We start from the raw sequence: 17,492 nt of genomic DNA on the forward strand, positions 1-17,492 counted from the left end.
TGAAACTTGCCAACTCAGGCAAATATCACAACACCTTTACATTAATTCCAAGCTTTTATTCAATCATAACTTTACACTTACTTACAAAGAGAAGACAAAAAATTGGAGCAATCACAGGACACATTATCACCATCCATAGAACACCTCAGGTTGTTTCCTATTTCTCTGTTCAACAAGCCAAAAATTCAGTTAAATGATTCTTTGTAAGCTAGAGAACAAATTTGCATGGGAATTGCATGGCTTCCCTTATGACTAAGAAAACTGTTCTTGCATCCAGATGACTTATCTCCACTACTTGATCCTGCCAAGGAAAATCAGATGCTTAAAAGGCAATTGATTAGGATAACAAACGATAGTGAAAATAACTAAATGTGCTCCTAAAAAAAGAAATCTGCAGTCACACAGAAAGAATGACCAAAAGAAAAATTAAATGTATTTCTGTATAATGCACCTTGTAGTGCAATGTAGAGATGGTTAAGCTGGTTCCAAATAAACTTCGGAATTGTCTAGCATGGAACTTTGGGTTTCTCAGGCAAACTTATTTTGCTGAGAAAACAGGTAAATTAGCTCATGGTTTGCTATGTGCTGTCATGGCTAGGCTGTGTTTGGCACTCAGGTAACTCACCATCACGACAGACTGCAGTGCCTGTATATTCCGAAGGAACACGGAGACAAATTTCATTTTTCAGTAACCCATTTCCTTCATGCATTCCTGATAGAACATCAGCATCACCTGAAATGGACCACCAGGATAGAACTTTCCTTTGTACGGAAGATGGCTTTGATGGACCCCTTCAGCAGGTATAGCAGCCTGGTATATCACGTCTGAAGGTGTACTTCAATGGAGCCTAGCTATCTGCTCCCGAAAATGCATTGCTTACTTACAATATTTCATTTTATTAAAACAGAGGAATCTTAGGAAAGTTGTCAGGAAGTTAGTACTCTGTGTTTACCTTAAATCTGGTTAAAGTCAGACAAAGGTAACTCTCATCTTTCATTCTTCCACCTCTTGGTCTCTAGCCAGTGAAAGGACACACTGGGCCTGATCATTTTAATTGTGATAGCCACCAAACAAGCTGTTCTGCAACTGGAGATTGTGAAGCACAAAGGCAATGTGGCCACACTGGCTCCCCTGTCACTTTTAGCAGGAATACTTGAGTAGTTGATTATCCCGCTTTTGTAGCTTTCTTGTGCTATGCACTGGTTTAAAATACCTATAGTAGGAACCAGAATATGCACCATAACTTGAGTATTTCTAGTTCCCTTCCATACCCACTAAACCCTCCGTGTTACCACAAGCTCCTTCCCACATCTTTGGACTGACAGCAGGGCCAGCAACAGCATTATGAGTCTCGTTTCAAATTACTTGTGTGGGATGGACTAGCCAGTATGTTGGTACTGATAAACTGGCAGGATATTAACGGGCAGAAAACATGCCTTCCTTATACCTCTTCCAACGTCTCCTCGTTAGTACAGTCTCTCTTCTCTACCTGGCTCCCAGCTCTCTGTCATAAGACTTAAACTTCGTTATCTTTTGGAGACCTCTACCTGTCAGGCAGATTTGACTGCAGCTGACCAAGAGGTTGAAAACTGCTAGGAAAAGGATAGCAGAGGACTGGGCATCCAGGCAGACATGAGAACCACATAGCATTGTGTTGGGAGGAAAGCAGGCCAGGATTTGACTGATGCTATAGGAAATTCAGATAGGTATCTTTTGTGAATGAACTACAGAAGCATGAAAGCTGTAGTTCCCTGGATTCGAAGTAGCTGCTGTATTTGCAGTGTTTATTTAGATCTTCTCTCTTGGGTTTTGTGCTTTAAATGTAAAAAGTAAAGAAGTTAAATGAGCCCATTTTGCTTACGTAAATGTACAACTTGTAAATGTTTGCCACATATCACCATATAAAGCATACAGTTTATACTGTGCCAATATATTGTAGATGCATTTTTATTGCTGTACTGTTTAATCTCTTTTTGATTGGAATATTTGTCCTGTTTCTTTCAATATAATAAAGTATTACTAAACAATTTTAATGATTTCTACCACCAGCATCTACTCTGAACGGTCAAGTTTCATGTTTTCAATATGACACTCAAGAATTTGGCTCTTATGTATTTTTCCCAGCCACAGCACCTGCAACTAACACATTTGCACCCTAGAACTACAGCATCCTGCCTACTGTAGCTATGGCTGGCATATAGATCCCCAAAACTGGAGGTAAGATGGAGGACTTATGTCTCTGTACTTGGGAAGGCTGAACTGGAAGCCCGACATACCAACTTTCGTGTTAGCTGAGAGCCTGGGTTTTATTGTGAGATTGTGGATATACAGTGATTGTTGCAGGTATAAGTATTAAGCTATAGCTCAGTGTAGTGTAACTAAGTACAGTCTATAACTACAATACAATCTGCTCTGAACATTATGCAGTAAAATAATACTTGAGAAAAATAATAGGTATTTAATTGAACAGTGTGGGTAGGGCTTTTTATATGGGGAAGCAGCCTTTTGAATGTGCGCATATAGATCTTTCAGCACAAGGACATCTAGACATAGTACTGAAGTGTTAGTACTTGAAGGTCACTAGACAGGTCCCACAAAAATCATCAAATTGGCATAAGAATTAGAATAATAGATGATGGACTTGTTATGGGTATAAACTTCTGGTGTTCACCCCAGTTGTGTTTTCAAGTTTTCCTCTGCAACAATGAGGATTAGAAAATGACCTTTAAAAGATACTGTTTTTAAAAAGTGGAAGTAGCCTGGCTGACGTAACACAGCAATATTACAGTGCTGACTTAGACAAGTGGCTGGGAAAGCAGCTCTCTTTGTGGAAGACATTGTCAAGGGATTTTGGTTGTTGTGAAATCATGATAGTGTGGGGGGGAGGGAGGGGTATGTGCATGCCTAAGAGGCAGACAGAAAGGATCCTCTGGATGAAGAGACTGCCTGAGAGAAGACTGTGTGTCCCCAGGAGCAGGAGACGGGACCATAAGCAGAGTTACCAACTCTGAGTCTGTCTCAAGACTGTGCTTTTCTAAATGCTCTGTAAGATTTAGAAATTGGGTGAAAATGTTTAGCTTTCATTGTTTGATAAAAAAGTACCTAATGCTTGTGGTCAGGGAGATAGGATTCCAGCACAAATAGAGATTGCCACTGTAACTTGTTGGGGTACCCACAGCCATGAATGAATGTGCAGTGGTCTTCTTGCCAGGACAGCTGGCCACACAAGTCACAGAATCATAGAACCACAGAATGGTTTGGGTTGGAAGGGATCTTTAAAGATCAAGTAGTCTACCCGCCCTGCCATGGGCAAGGATATCTTGCACTAGACCTGGTTGCTCAAAGATCTGTCCAACCTGACCTTAAACACTTGCAGTGATGGGGCATCTACAACTTCTCTGGGCAACCTGTTCCATCCTCACAGTAAAAAAATTCTTCCTTATATCCAATCTAAACCTACCTTTGTTCAGTTTAAAACCATTCCCCCTTGTTCTGTCACTACAGACCCTGGTAAAAAGTCTGTCCCCATCTTTCATATAAGCCCCCTTTAAGTACTAGAAGGTCACAATAAGGTCTTCCCACAGCCTTCTCTTCTGCAGGCAGAACAATCCCAGCTCTTTCAGCCTTTCCTCATAGCAGAGGTGTTCCAGCCCTCTGATCATTTTTGTGGCCCTCCTCTGGACCCAGTCCAACAGGTCCATGTCCTTCCTGTGCTGAGGACCCCAGAGCTGGACGCAGTGCTCCAGGTGGGGTCTCACCAGAGCAGAGTAGAGGGGCAGAATCACCTCCCTCGACCTGCTGGCCACGCTTCTTTTGATGCAGATACAGGATACAGTTGGCTTTGTGGGCTGCGAGCGCACATTGCTGGCTCATGTCCAGTTTTTCACCAACTGGTACCCCGAAGTCCTTCTTGGCAGGGCTGCTGTCAATCCATTCACTCCCAGAGAAGTCTGGGAAGACTCTGGCTATGCACTTGCATTGCCTGCTCAAGATGAAATCCAGGCTGCTCTACCTTTGCTGCCTAGCCCTTAGCCTCATTTTTCATTTTTATGATTTTGGCATGTGTGTCAGCCACCTCCTGTGGAGCCCCTGCAGCTCTCTGCTGCTGCTAGCATGGGGGGGCGCCGGGGGGTGTGGGGAGGGGAGCCGGGCCTGGGGAGCCTGGCAGGGCCCAGAGCACAGGGCGCCTGTCAGGAGCCCATTTGTGCCCATGGGCCAGAGGGACAGGTGCTGCTGAGGCGGGAACAGAGCTCTCTACGGAGGGGGGTGGGGGTGGGGGGGGTGCTGCCCGAGGGGCTGGTGGCCTTCGCACTCGTGCCTCTGAGGGAGGCGGTGGCGGGTCGGGAGAAAGGCTGCATCTGAGGCCGGCAAATGTCCCGCCGTCCTCAGGGGGATCACTGCGGGAGGCAGTGCCCGGGCACGAAGCCTGCGTGCGCGCCTCCGCAGCAGAGAGCCGCGCGGAAGCAAGGAGCCAGCAGGGAGACGCGTCCCTCCGCCTGCGAGGCCGCGAGAGGCCGAGGCGGGGGCCGGGGCCGGGGCCGAGAGGCTGGGTGGGGCCGGGCGGCCATTTCACCGCCGTCTCCATCACACCCGCGGCCACGCGCCTCAGACGAGGCCGCCGTTGCCAGGGTGACCGGCCACTGGCGCCCCCGCCCGCCCCCGCGCGCCGAGCCCCGCCCCCCGGCCGCCCCCCGGCCAATGGGAGAGGCGGCGGCGGCGGAGCCAGGTTCCCTTTGTTCAGCCATTTCAGGGGCCGGAGCGGGCTCGGGCTCGGGCGCGGAGCGAGAGGACGGGCCGCTCCCTCGCCACTCCCCTGCCGCCGGGCTCTGGGATGGTGTGGGTAGGTGTCCGGGCTGCGAGGGGCGGGCTGGGACGTCCCATCTCCGGCAGCCGCGGCCTGCCCGCGGGCGGGGGGCCGGGCCGGGCCGGGCCGGGCCGGGGATGCAGCAGACGCAGCAGACGCCGCCGGGGCGTCCCGCCGCCGCGGGCCCGGTCGGTGTCAGGGGCCTCCGCGCCGCTGCTGGGAGGGGAGCTGTGGGGGCCCGGCCGTGGGCTGCTCCTTCCCCTCCCGCCGTCGCCGCGGGCTCTGCCGCTGCGTGCCGGTGGACGAATGGATGGTGGGCGGGCGGGTGGCGGCCTGAGGGGCGGCCGCGGTGTGAGTGCCCGCGGCCTGAGGGCCGGGCACACCCACCCCCTTCCCCCCCGACTCCTCCCGGTGCTGCGGCCCGTGCCGTGTCCGCAGCCGGGCCGCAAACTCTGGCATCGCAGCGAGCCGGAAAGTGAAAGTCGTCTCGGGATATAGGAACGTGGCCGTATTTCCTGCCTTGTTTTCTGGAGTGCGTGGAGTCCCTGCTGTATAGATTTGGCTAGGTGGGATTTTAAATTTTTTTTTCCCTACGAAATACTAGAGAGGAGAGGAATCTTGCATCTGCCTTGTACTTGTGTTTGTTTGCCTGGGGAGGTTGTTAGTTTAGGCGCTCAGTGGAAATAGCCAGTGGAACTTGTGAAGCTTTTGTGGATTGACTGTACAAAGGGCAGGAACGCTTTTTGGGTTAGTGTAAATGGCTTCATTGGTCTGCAAGATATCGATCTCCTTTCTGTGAAGGTAATAATTCCTCTCACTTGAATTTCTGCTCAGGACTGGAGAGATTCTCCTACTGTGAGGATTGTTCTGCTATGTATTCTGGCCACCGCAGTGTCGTAACTTGTTTGCTTGCCTCCTTGCATGTTTAAGCAGTCCTTAATGTGGTACTTCAATACTCCACAGATGTTGTTCAATCCTTACAACACTCATTGAACAAAAAGTTGACTTGTGTCCCTTCTGTACATGAGTAATTGAATAGAAAAAATAATCACATGCCCAAGATCACATAAGGAGCCTTTAGCAGAACTGGAAACTGAGCCCATATTACTAATCCAGAGTCTCAGCTATGTTTAAAAATGGCAGTACATGGTCTGTTTCTAAAAGTCCTCATTTTGCATCTGCTGTGTGAACTGTAGTTATTTTTGAGTTATGTGTGGGAGGATGGAGGAAAGGTGCCTACAACTGGGAAGAATAGTTTCTGTAGGATCAGAATTATTTTAGAATGCATTTCTTCAAAATGTAGCTAGCTTATACTCAAAGCAGCAGAATAAAAAAAAGAATAATGATGATCCTGCAAAAACAAGGTTAAAAAAGCAGTTTGTCTGTCTTAATGGAGGAAAGCTCTGGTTAGAATTAATATTGACTAAGGACCATGTTTACTGTTGGATACAGGCAGTGACACACATTTCAGTGACTTCAGAAATTGATACAGATGTAAGCACAGCTGCTAAACTGAGCTAAGCATGCCTTGTGACAGGAAGGTGAAAACAACATTAATGATGGGTTTATGAATGTAGGCTTTTATTGGATTATCTGACATGCTTTTCTGTTATATTTATTTAGAATCCAGTGTAGGAGTCCTTGTTTGTGGATATCCAAGAAAACAGAGATATGTGTGTGCTTAATTTTAGGTTCATTGTGGCAACCCCAGGGATGGAGCTACCTTATAATCAGGTGATAGGTATGCACAGAGCTGTCCAGCAGACTGGCAGAGCTGGAGTAGAGCATAATTCAATCAAGTTTCCTTCCTGTTCCTGCTTCAGGCACACCAAGATGCTATGGCTACAAAGGAGGGTGGCAGAAGGCCAAGTATAATCCTCCTTCATCGAAGCTAATACTCAGAATCTGTACAGTTTGAAGATCGGGGCTGAACTCAAGACTGAGATTTTGTCTTTGAAATGTCTCATTGGTAGAGACCTGCTTTTGTAGATCCGGTGTTGTCACTGGCATAAAAAAATTTATACCGCAGGTTTGTGAAATTGATGCGCGCTGATCAATGCATTATTGTCAATGAAGTTGTGCCAGTGACATGCAACAGGGGAGAATTTTTTCTTTGCTTTGCTTTTGAAAGGGTAGGAATGGTTTTCCATTATTTTAATTCCTTAATTGTGTTACAACTTTGATTAGTTTTAACCATATAAATTAATTTTACCAGTGAATTCTGTTCCAGAATCCATGAACATTTAAATACATGTAACAGTAGTATATTTTGATCACCAATTCTACTTCTTTCCACCCTTTTCTAGTATTGATCTGGATAGTTTGGATAGGTTTACTACATATGTTGATAGATTTCAGATATAATAAATAATATTTTATTTTATATATGTATTATACATGTATGAATATATTATTATATATTTATATACATTATATATTCATATAGGTATAGTATGCAATTCATACTGAAATTTTATTTTTAAAAATCTCTCATCGATAGATATATAATTGTGTAGGCCTGGTGTTGTTGGGTTTATGTACGTGATCTATCATATACATGATAAAGCAGTGTACATAATAATCTGTTCATGCATGTACACGTGGATGCCATAGAATATGGCATCTTTTAATGATATATTATTAAATAAACTTCCAAATGTCACTTTTGGCCTCTAGAAGGTTTTCCTTTCCAAACCAGACTCCAGAGTGAAATATAAACAATTTTTTTAAAATTCCCTGTTAGTTTTCTGTGTACTGAATGCTTTTGAAATTTTGAGTGTGTGTGTATATGTGAGTCAAATCTGAAATAAAGCATACAACCAAATTCATGTTTAAAGAAAACTTTTGGTTTTTAAAACTTGACTATAGAATAAAAGTAACTCTTAAATTATTCTCCCATTAAATAATTTTGTAGAGCATTTTCTACAAGCCATTGTGAGATGCCCTTAACCATTCAAAATATGTGCTTATGATGAGCCTGCCATTAAGTGCCTTAATTGAAATAATAGATAAATACTAAATATAAAAGCAGAGCAAAAGACAAGACAAAATATTTTTGGCAGAGAATAGAAAATAGATATTAAGTGAGTAGGTATAAAGATGCAAGAAAACTGTTACTGTATTAGAACCCAAAAAGGACACCCTTGCAGAAATGATGGTGAGGTAGCACAGACCAGGGGTTTCCAAACCTAGTTAGCGGATATATGATCATCATCAGTAACTTCTGGCATCCAGGGTCACGTGTTTTTCTAACGGTGCAAAACCAGAGCCTCATCTATGGCTCTTCTCCCAGCTTTCCCACTGCATGTTCCCGTCTTCCAAGCTAGGATTGCAGTCCAGTGCTCACACTTAACCTTCCCTATCCATTCATGCACCCACAGAAGTTTACTCTAATTTCAGACTTCAGCCACATCCTTTCTCCTGCACACACCCAAATAATGAACTTTCACTTCCAGCAAAGACAAAGCGGAACCTTGACTTCCCCTGCGTGCATGCCATCTCCCTAATCCTGTTCTTCCCGCTTCACCGTGTCTTGGTCGTCTTCCTGTATCCTGAACCAGAAGTGCAGGTCTGCCTGGGGGCAGCAGAGTTATTCATTATTGTTGAATGCAGGTAGTGGCTGCAGTACTTCCTAACTGTTTACACAGGTTTTACAGGACCTAGGAGGCAGTTACTATGCTGCCCATGTGAGAGCAGTGAGACCCAGGAGCCGTGGCTCAGTTCAGTATTGAACATATCATGGAAGCAGACATCAGTGGCATGTGCACTACAGTTTGGCCACCTCTTTTATGGAGAAACAAGGAAAGTCAGTACCAGACAAGTGTGGAGAGGCCAGAGTCCAACTCTCATCAGAGACTAAAAAGCACAGGTCTGCTTTTTATACCAAATAAGCTAGATCAATGCAAATGTCCAAACAGATACCTGTTTTCAGTCTGGTTTACATCAGCTGAGCTTGACTCAGTTCCTCAGGGTGAAAAAAAGCACAAGCCAACCTGAAATTAAAATAAATTGTTTTGCACAGGATTTTCCAAATTGATGCATAGGCAAGTTTAAGCTAAATTGGTCTAACTTTCTTGTGCAGGCAAGCCCTGAGCTGTGTGGCTGGAAATCAGGAGTGACTTCACTGCACTCCATTAGGTAAAATGTAAGTACGTGGAGTTGGCATAAGAGGTGAAAGCTTCAGTTGTTGAATCTGACCTGTAAGTAGTTAAAAACAAACAAGATGAGGTTTGAATGGAGCTTTTGAACAAATGGGAACCAATTGCATTAACAAGAACAGAAGAGTCATGTAATTACATTCTTTGCTTGTGTGTGGGAAACCAGTCAGCACTAGGTTGAAAACACTGGAGTCTGAAGCAGAGACGCTTTTGGAGCCCCTTGGGAAAGGAATTAAAGTAGGCCAACTGATGAGAGGAAATGGTTGATTTAAAAAAAAAAATTAAAATGTATGATTGTTTCATGATTCTCTCTTACACAGAAGTGTATACACTAGTGCAAGTAGGTGTGTGTTTGTGTATCATATCTTCAGATATCTGCTTATCTTAAAATCTTCCAGTCTTTCGTATGTAAAAATCCAGTTCGTCATTTGGTCACATCACCAAATGACTTCAGACATCTTCCCATCCAAAATCCTCATGCTCTCTGTAGAAGACTTTCTGTAGTCTTCCTCTGTTTCTCCACTAAAAACTGGGTAACACACTATAATTTCACACAATTCTTTGCTTCTGGAGAATACCATATTCTCCCAGAGGAGAACCCTATTGGTTCTCTGAGCCAATGAGTCTTTGTAATATATTTTACAATTTATGATGATAATATGTCTTCCAGTTTAGCAAGGAAGCATATTTTAGGTTAGGCACTGTGCATCTGAGTGATTCTCTTAATTTCTTGGTGATTGCACAGAATCAAAACAGCAAACAAAAATGAAATAAAGCACAATTGGTAGTATTCATAGCTTCTCTCATTTGCAGTGTACATTTCAAGGTATGCTTTGTTTTGTTTGCTACTTCCACTTGCAGTCTTTTAAACTGTGGGCTGGAAAAGATGATACTGATAAGGGAATTCTATGAGAAAGAGGTTAATCTTGCATGTAACCACCACAGAGTTCAGTCTTTTTTTAATTAATTGTTGTACAATGTGTTTGAAAGATGAGATAGGTTTCTTTTAGATGAGAAAAAAATGAATAGAACATATGATGCTGCATGCTTTAATATTTTCCCTCTTTAGAATATGGATTTTTATATTGGCCCATAAGATTGATAATCAGTGGACATTAAGATTACTGCCCTTGCTTTGTTTCTTTTATGCTAGGTAGCAAGGCTAATGGATCATAGTGAGGCTTTGATAACCTCAGCTCCAGTGGGGTGGAACTCTCCCTTTTTTTAGGGGGGGGGGGGGGGGGAAAGATAGCGGAGGCTGCCTTTTGAGGATCTCCTTGTACGTCTTGCTTTGGATACATGTATTTCAGGATGTTTCTAAATTCAGAAGTAATGCAGATTTAATTGGACATAAGGATGATATAAAATTTCTTTTGCACCCTTATTTCTTGAAGCTTTGAAGAAAGAGTATACCCTTGAAAACAAATAACTATTCTAAATTATCTGAGGTCATACAAGTTGGGCTTATACTATGATAGAAATTTTAAAAGTTGGCCTGTGAGCTATTGGTAATCTGAGTTGCTGTTTTCACAAATAAAACATGATACTTAGAGATATTTGATTCTAATGTAAAATTCTACAGGTAGGGAGAACAATAATAGAAAATGACATTTATATTTTTCATGCAGTTTTCTTGATGCTCTTGTTTTATCAGAGGTAATAGCAGAAATCATAAGGAAGTGTTAGAATTGAGAGATCTGGTGATAAAGTGATAAATAAGGAGGTGAGGTATTAATTTCTAAAGTTATCCAGTAGAGGAGTATTTGGTATCTGTGATAAAACATTACATCTGTCAGTAGGAATTTTAGAGAAGGTGCTATAGTATGTGCTTTTGAGCTCTGCAACATCCCTTATAGCATCTTCTGTGGAGCTGATACCTCAAGTTCAGAGGAAATTCAACAAAGTGGTCACGTATAGTGTAATGTTTTCATTGCAATTTAATGCTTGGGTCCTCCAGAAGATGATGTCAATTTAAGATAATAAAATTCATGACACTGTTGTGACAGTATTGTGTAGATGAATTACTTCAGCGTTGCATCTAGGAAGACCTGAATGAAGGCAGGCAAGTGTATCTTCTTACTTGAGTGAAGTTTAGCTGTCCTGTCTACACTTTCGGTAAGTGTATGTTAGAGAAAACGGTTCATTATACAGATGTCCTTTAAGATTATGTGAATTTAGTCATAAGTGTTTGGGACTGAACTCTGCTTTCCTTAGTTAGACTTTTAAGTTCAATTCTGAAATCCTGAAAAAATATTTAAATTCAGTGTTGGTCTTCTCCATGCTGAGCAATTTTAATACTATTGGTACTGGTATGCTGTCATGGTAGGTCTAGTTTTACAAATGTATTTTTTTAATTGTATGTGAGACACCATTTTAAAGCTAGTACATTGTCAAATACTCAGTTTTGTTATTGAAGATAACTTGACAGAAATTAAAAAAAAAAAAAAACTAAAAGAAAGAATTGGCTGCGTGTCATGCAGAAAATAGCCCAAATCTTTTTGCAATTGAATATAGTATTTTATAGTTAATATTTTTTATAAATATGTTTGAGTTGCAGTAGTGTCCAGGAGCTCCACATATGAATTAAGACTCTTAACATGTTAGGCAAATGTAACAAAACAACGGTCTTTTCTGCATATGGCTTACAACTGAATTACAAAACAAAAGATAAATGTTCTACAATAGACAGAAACAGGGAGAATGATAACTATGAGAGAGACTTAAGACATCTGTGAACACTACACCAAAGGAAAGTTTCCGCATAAAATGTGAGAAAGGGCAGAAAGTATGTTGTAATGCCTTTTGCATTGTTTTTTCTAGGGCAGCATACAAGAAAGCATGCTGCAGGTCAGTAAATTGAGCCTCAAGGTGAAGACCATAAAATCACTACCAGGAAAAAAAAGCCCAGGTTCTGTATCATGATAATATGTAAGAACTGATATACAGGGCTGAGACATTAATGTATTCTCTTGTCTATAGACAGTTTAACCTGTGACTGTGGTTTCAACTCTTCATAGCTTTACGTTTTATGTAGTGGTTACATTATTTTAAGACAAAGATCATATGTAGAATGCCAGCAGATTTGTTTACTGGAGTTGGTGAAGCTACTTGCAACAGGTTTTTATTAAAAATATATTAAAATGGCCTTAAAGTTATTAAATGACCTGTGCATTTAAGGTAAATTGAATTATTTCAAATTACAATTTCTCTACTTAACAAATTTTCTTTACCTTTGGGCAAGGGAAAAAGAAAACAAAACCTTTAAAAACCTTGAAATATTTGTTTTGTATTGGTTGTGTTATTAGTAGCATTTTAAGAGAATTACTTTACATATGTAGCTATTTAGACTAACAACTAATCACAGCAGCTAATCTCCAATGCAAATGTCATTCTGATACCCTTCACAAACCAACATTAAAGTATTTATATGCCTAAAATATTGAAAACTTTTACAACTCAAGTAAGAATGACAATTAAATTCCTCATCAAATTACATTTTTACATGTTCAGATTCCTTAAGTCTATTTGGCTTTTCTAACCTGAATGTTTAATGTAAATTTAATTTAATTTTTGGTTTCTAGTGTTTCTTCTTCTGGCTTGAAGTGCTGCATTTGGACTAGAAAGAGGTAAAATAATTGCTAAGGGGACTGGTAGCCCTTTTAACGTCTATCATTTTTGGCTAAGGCTGCATTAACTCCCCAAGGAATCTTACCTGATCATTCATCCACACAACAACAATCTCTATCTGTGTAGAAACAGTAATGTAGCCACTTCAGTGCACAAGCTTTAGCTTAGGTGCATTGCTTCCATTCAGACTTGCTTGCAGTTTCCTTTACACTAGTTCAATATTGCTTCAAAGCTGGTTTTACAGATACAGTTATGAGAATGTTTTTTCAGAAAACGACGGTAGAAATGAGGGAATACAGTAAGAACTATACCATAATATGTTACTTTTTTAATTACTTCCTGTATTTGTGCCTTTTTTTAACCAGACAGTGTAAGTCCACCTGTCTACCTAGAATTATTCAGTGATCTCTTAACACTGTTGCTGGAAAGGGCCATGGAGATCTGTGTAGAACTACATAAGCTTTCTTCTGTGATGTCTGTTTGCTTCAAGCTGTAGCAACTTGAGTATCTTGTTTAATTGAAAGTCCAAGACTTATTTTAAATCTCATCCTCAGATGTTATATCCAAGAGCATTTAGAATATGATTGAATATGCTTAAACAGAAAAAGTTGAAGCATTGTTCCATTGAAATGTCCATTTGTATTAGATATTCAGTGTGCATCTGTTAATTGAAATAGTCTTCACTGCTAAGATTATGCTGTTTTCCTTACCAGATTATCCAGTGAGTTTTATTGTTCTGGCCAGATGAAAACTGGAAATTTTCTAAAGGAGTTTTTAATAATGTTTTGATTTCTAAAGCTGTTTCTCTATTCTTTTATATTTGTGTCGCATAATTCCTGATGAGTTAATGTTGAAGCACTTGGATCATACTGGTTTTTATATTATAACGATAATAAATTCAACTCATTACTATTTGCCATCTAAAAATACTGATATACAGAGAAGGCAAAACCGTCGTTTTTAACATGTCTGCAAATTCCACTGTCTATGTATACGTAGGAAGAATTTGGGGGTGGCAGGGGGTTATCTGTACTTCTGGTTTTACTGTTCATTCTTTTTTACCTTCTTCTTCACCTGAGGCTTGAAAGACAAGGAATGTCTGCAGTCGTTCCTTAGCGGTTTCAGTAAGATCAAATAAGTCCTATTTGCTTATTTACCGGAAGAGTTTTGCTTCTTTGATTAAGGTGGTTAGGGCATCATGCCTTGTGTTTATATGTATGATTGGAGCAGTTAATTCCCCTCACTGATGATCACATGCACAGCTTTGTCTCTTTTGGAGGGAGCTCCTCTCCAGATCAGTAATTATTTGCTCACTCTTCTCCAGGAGGATGTAGTTTCAGAATATTTATCTGACATTAGAGATTAGAGAAGGCCAAACAACTGTACTCAGGCTCACAGAATAAAAGATTGAATTCCAGTTTCTGTCTGAAGCTTTTGAAGTCTTCTTCCATTTGTGTCCCTAACAAATTCATATATAACTCCCATTAGTCCTTATGCAGGACAGATACCAGCTTGCTGGAGTCAGGCAGGGACTAATATAAACCCAAATACTGTCACTTCCTTGAGGCAACAGCATCTTAAGGACCTTAGATAAGCCACTTACTGCAGTAAGGAAATTTGTCAGCCATCCAGGGAACAATATACTAGCCTTCTGTTACGATGACCAGTGATGATGGTTTAGCCTACGGTATTGCTGTCAGTATTGCAAGTATCACCAAAGCACCATTGTTGCCACCAATGACAGATCTGATGGTGGCAGTGTTATGGACAGTTGCGTGTCTTAATGCATGTTCTGTGTGTGAATGTTTTAATACATATTGCGTATTCAGAAAAAAATGGGGTGTAAAGTAGGTGAGCGTGTGATTCTGAATTTTGTGCATCCTGGATGCAAGATATGTTGGCAAGAAGTAAAAATAAAACCTAATCCTGACTAATCAGTTCTTAGTGCTCCCAGTATCATTTTTGCCTTGACCTCTAAGCTGAATTCCTAATAATGCCTGATGAGTTTTGACCAGAGGAGACTCCTCAGTTTTTTGAGACATCCTTTGTACTGATTTCTTTACAGTTGGTGCTGGTACGTACTGTGAAAAGACAGAGGTCTGATTTAAACAGTATAAAATAACTAATTTTAATAATACAAATCAGAAGGCCAAAAAGTTTATTTTTGTGTATTTGGTATTAATTTTGCTTCACATTTGTAGCTTTTCTTTTCCTCAATAGATCTTTCTCATTTATGCATCAAAACATACTTGCAAATAAATATACTATTTGTCTTGTATTTATTACTTCTTTCTACTAGGAAAAGGGCCTCAGTACCTTTACATGTTCTGTTTCTTATTTAATCAGATGCCTGATTTTTACATTTTAATGTAAAATATACCAACGATGTTTCTACTGCATAATTATTATTTATAATTGTTAAGATGGAGTTGTACAAAAAAGCATTTAAACTGGTGAACTGCTTTGTGGGGGATATACAAGTGATTTATACATATCTTGCATTTATTAAATGGTTTATTAAAGTATGTATTGACTACGGTTAGAGCACTGATGATGTATTTCGGTTCATCATGGTGCAGATTTTTCAAAGTTAGCTTAAAAACAGATCGCCACTTACTTAGATTCAGTTTTTTTAATAATTGTGAATAACTTAATTTTAAAGAAGCCATGTACTCTTCTCAGGGCCAAGAACTTCCCCAAATTTTGTACTACCCCATGATGACGTGTACTCTCCATCACATTTGCTGTGGTGTACTTCTTTATTGTTGGAGCAGGAGATGACTTCCTCTCTGAACATTTTTGGAAAAGAAGGGAGAGAGATGTTTACCACATGCTTACACCACCAGGCCTCCAACAAAGGCCCTGTCTGTCACGGCTGAGCCATCGTTAGAGGAACAGGCACTGTGGGGTCTCTCATTCTATGACTTTCCTTCCAAGGTTTGCAGGGGCTAGGACCACTTTCTCAAACATGCAGTGAGTGGGTAGGAATCTCACATCTGTTTGTTTCTTTGTTTTTACTAATCTCTTTTAGTTGACAAGGATGACTTTTGTTCACATAACTGAACAAAAGTAAGTGCTAGAATTTCAGGGACCACATCTCCTTTCACAGCATCTTGTATCACTGTCTTCCATGGATGTGGCTTTTTTCAGCCATAACTTCATTTTTAAATTATATCTGCTACTTTTCTCAGGTTTCAAAAGTCTCAGTTCTGATCTATTAATGAGGAACGGGTTCAAAAGCTATGTATCATTTTGGTTTTATCTCTGTCTTGGGGGCAGCCTGAATCATCAGTTACAGAAACTTCAGTTCAACAAAAATCCTGCAGCAGACACCAGCTGCTTTGCCCCCTACAGCTAAGAGAAGGAAAACTTACTATATACTTAAATAGGGAGTTGAATAGGGTTCATATGCACCTGACAGTAATCTTGCTTGAAAGATTTTTAAGCTGTCAAAAAGCACGTGCTGAATTACAGACATGAAATTTGACAGTAGAGATTTACGTAAGACTCTGGACCTTCAAGAATGACTCCTGCCTTTGCATACCCATTTACGCCCTCAGAATAGATTTAGCCTGTTACAGTAATGAGTGGGGCTTGTTACCCAGGGCAGAGCATTACACTTTCACCTGCCAGTCTGTAGTTAATCTTTATTTTCCATGCCTTCAAAAATTCCTCTCATGTTAGGCAATTACTGAGGTTCATATGCTTCATGTAGGAGAGCTAAGTAAAGTACTCCAGAATTTGGAGAAAGAAGCTTGTGTCCTGGAGTAAAAAAAAAAAAAAAAAAGGAGGGGGGTTTACTATTTTAGACTTCAGCTGATAGATCTGATATCTTCTGTCACAAATCCAGGAGGTGATGATTTTCTCAAACAGCCCTCCGTTCAGTTTCAGATTGTTTTATGACTGCCAGCATTAAGAACATGTACTGCCATTTTAATATCTAGCATGTGTGATTTCAGTGGGGCAAATCATTAGCAACCTAATATCTTTCCACTTGGTATCTCTAGCTGTGGAAATGAAATAACAACACGTTTGAAGAGATGATGCATCCAAATGTATCCTTGTCCAGAAGATTAGTTGATCAAAGGCATTTTAAATCCAGGGATCTTTGCAGTTTTGGACTATGTCTACCACTTGTTCAGTCAGCTGGACTTTTAATGAATTACAAGAATGGTGTTTCATCCTATTAAAGTAGAATTCAAGGCACTCCTGATGATTTCCAAATTGGTGAAAACTTAACAGGTTTTTCTCTCTGCAGCTGACAATGTCATGTATCTAATTGAACCCAATAACAGCAATAGACTTCAGTTCTAACTTGTACATAAGCTTGTGCTATGTGTTGATGTTTGCAAACCTAATTTGCATTAAGTCTTAATTAATTGTTCTACAGAACATCGAATGTTAGTGCATGCTGTGGCCTGTCATCCATTTTATCTGCAATGGTGTGGTGGTTTTGCACCTTTGACTATGTGGAAACTATATTGCTGTACTCTTTCCTCTATGCTCATTGGATGCATGAGGAGCAGAGGTATTCATTAAATAAAGAAGAAACATACTTCTGTCAGAGTGGAATTACAGGCTGTCAGGTTATCATGCATACTATTTCATCTGCTCAGTGGGATTCCACAGTGCAGGCTTTTACAGACATTACCTGCAAAAAGAAATACTGCTCTTCACCTTTGGGAAAGGAAACCATGAAGTTGTGGACACTGATGCCGCAACAGTGATGAGCCAGAACAGCTCTCCCTTTCTCACAGGCAACAGTGAACCAGATTTCCCAAGCAGATACATTATCATAACTAGGTACTCTCAGAAGTCCATCATCAAGTTGATATTCCATGGAGAGCAAATCACATTACAGGTTTATTTGCCTCCAGTATTGAAATATCCAGTGTTCCAGGAA

The 17,492-nt window shown here is 40.8% G+C and overlaps 1 protein-coding gene across 1 annotated transcript in view; it reads left to right on the top strand.

Moving 5' to 3' along the window:
• The first annotated feature begins 4,710 nt into the window (after window positions 1-4,710).
• The window catches only part of TNPO1 (transportin 1), an 81,440-nt gene continuing 68,658 nt past the window's right edge, over window positions 4,711-17,492 (top strand). Inside the window, exon 1 of the mRNA XM_087741346.1 lies at window positions 4,711-4,841. The gene's annotated coding sequence lies outside the window, so the exon portion shown is untranslated. The remainder of the gene's footprint in view (window positions 4,842-17,492) is intronic.

Source organism: Nipponia nippon, unplaced genomic scaffold (genome assembly GCF_047370975.1).
Source record: "Nipponia nippon isolate SJK-2023a ecotype South Korea unplaced genomic scaffold, ASM4737097v1 scaffold_8, whole genome shotgun sequence".
Lineage (NCBI taxonomy): Eukaryota > Metazoa > Chordata > Aves > Pelecaniformes > Threskiornithidae > Nipponia > Nipponia nippon.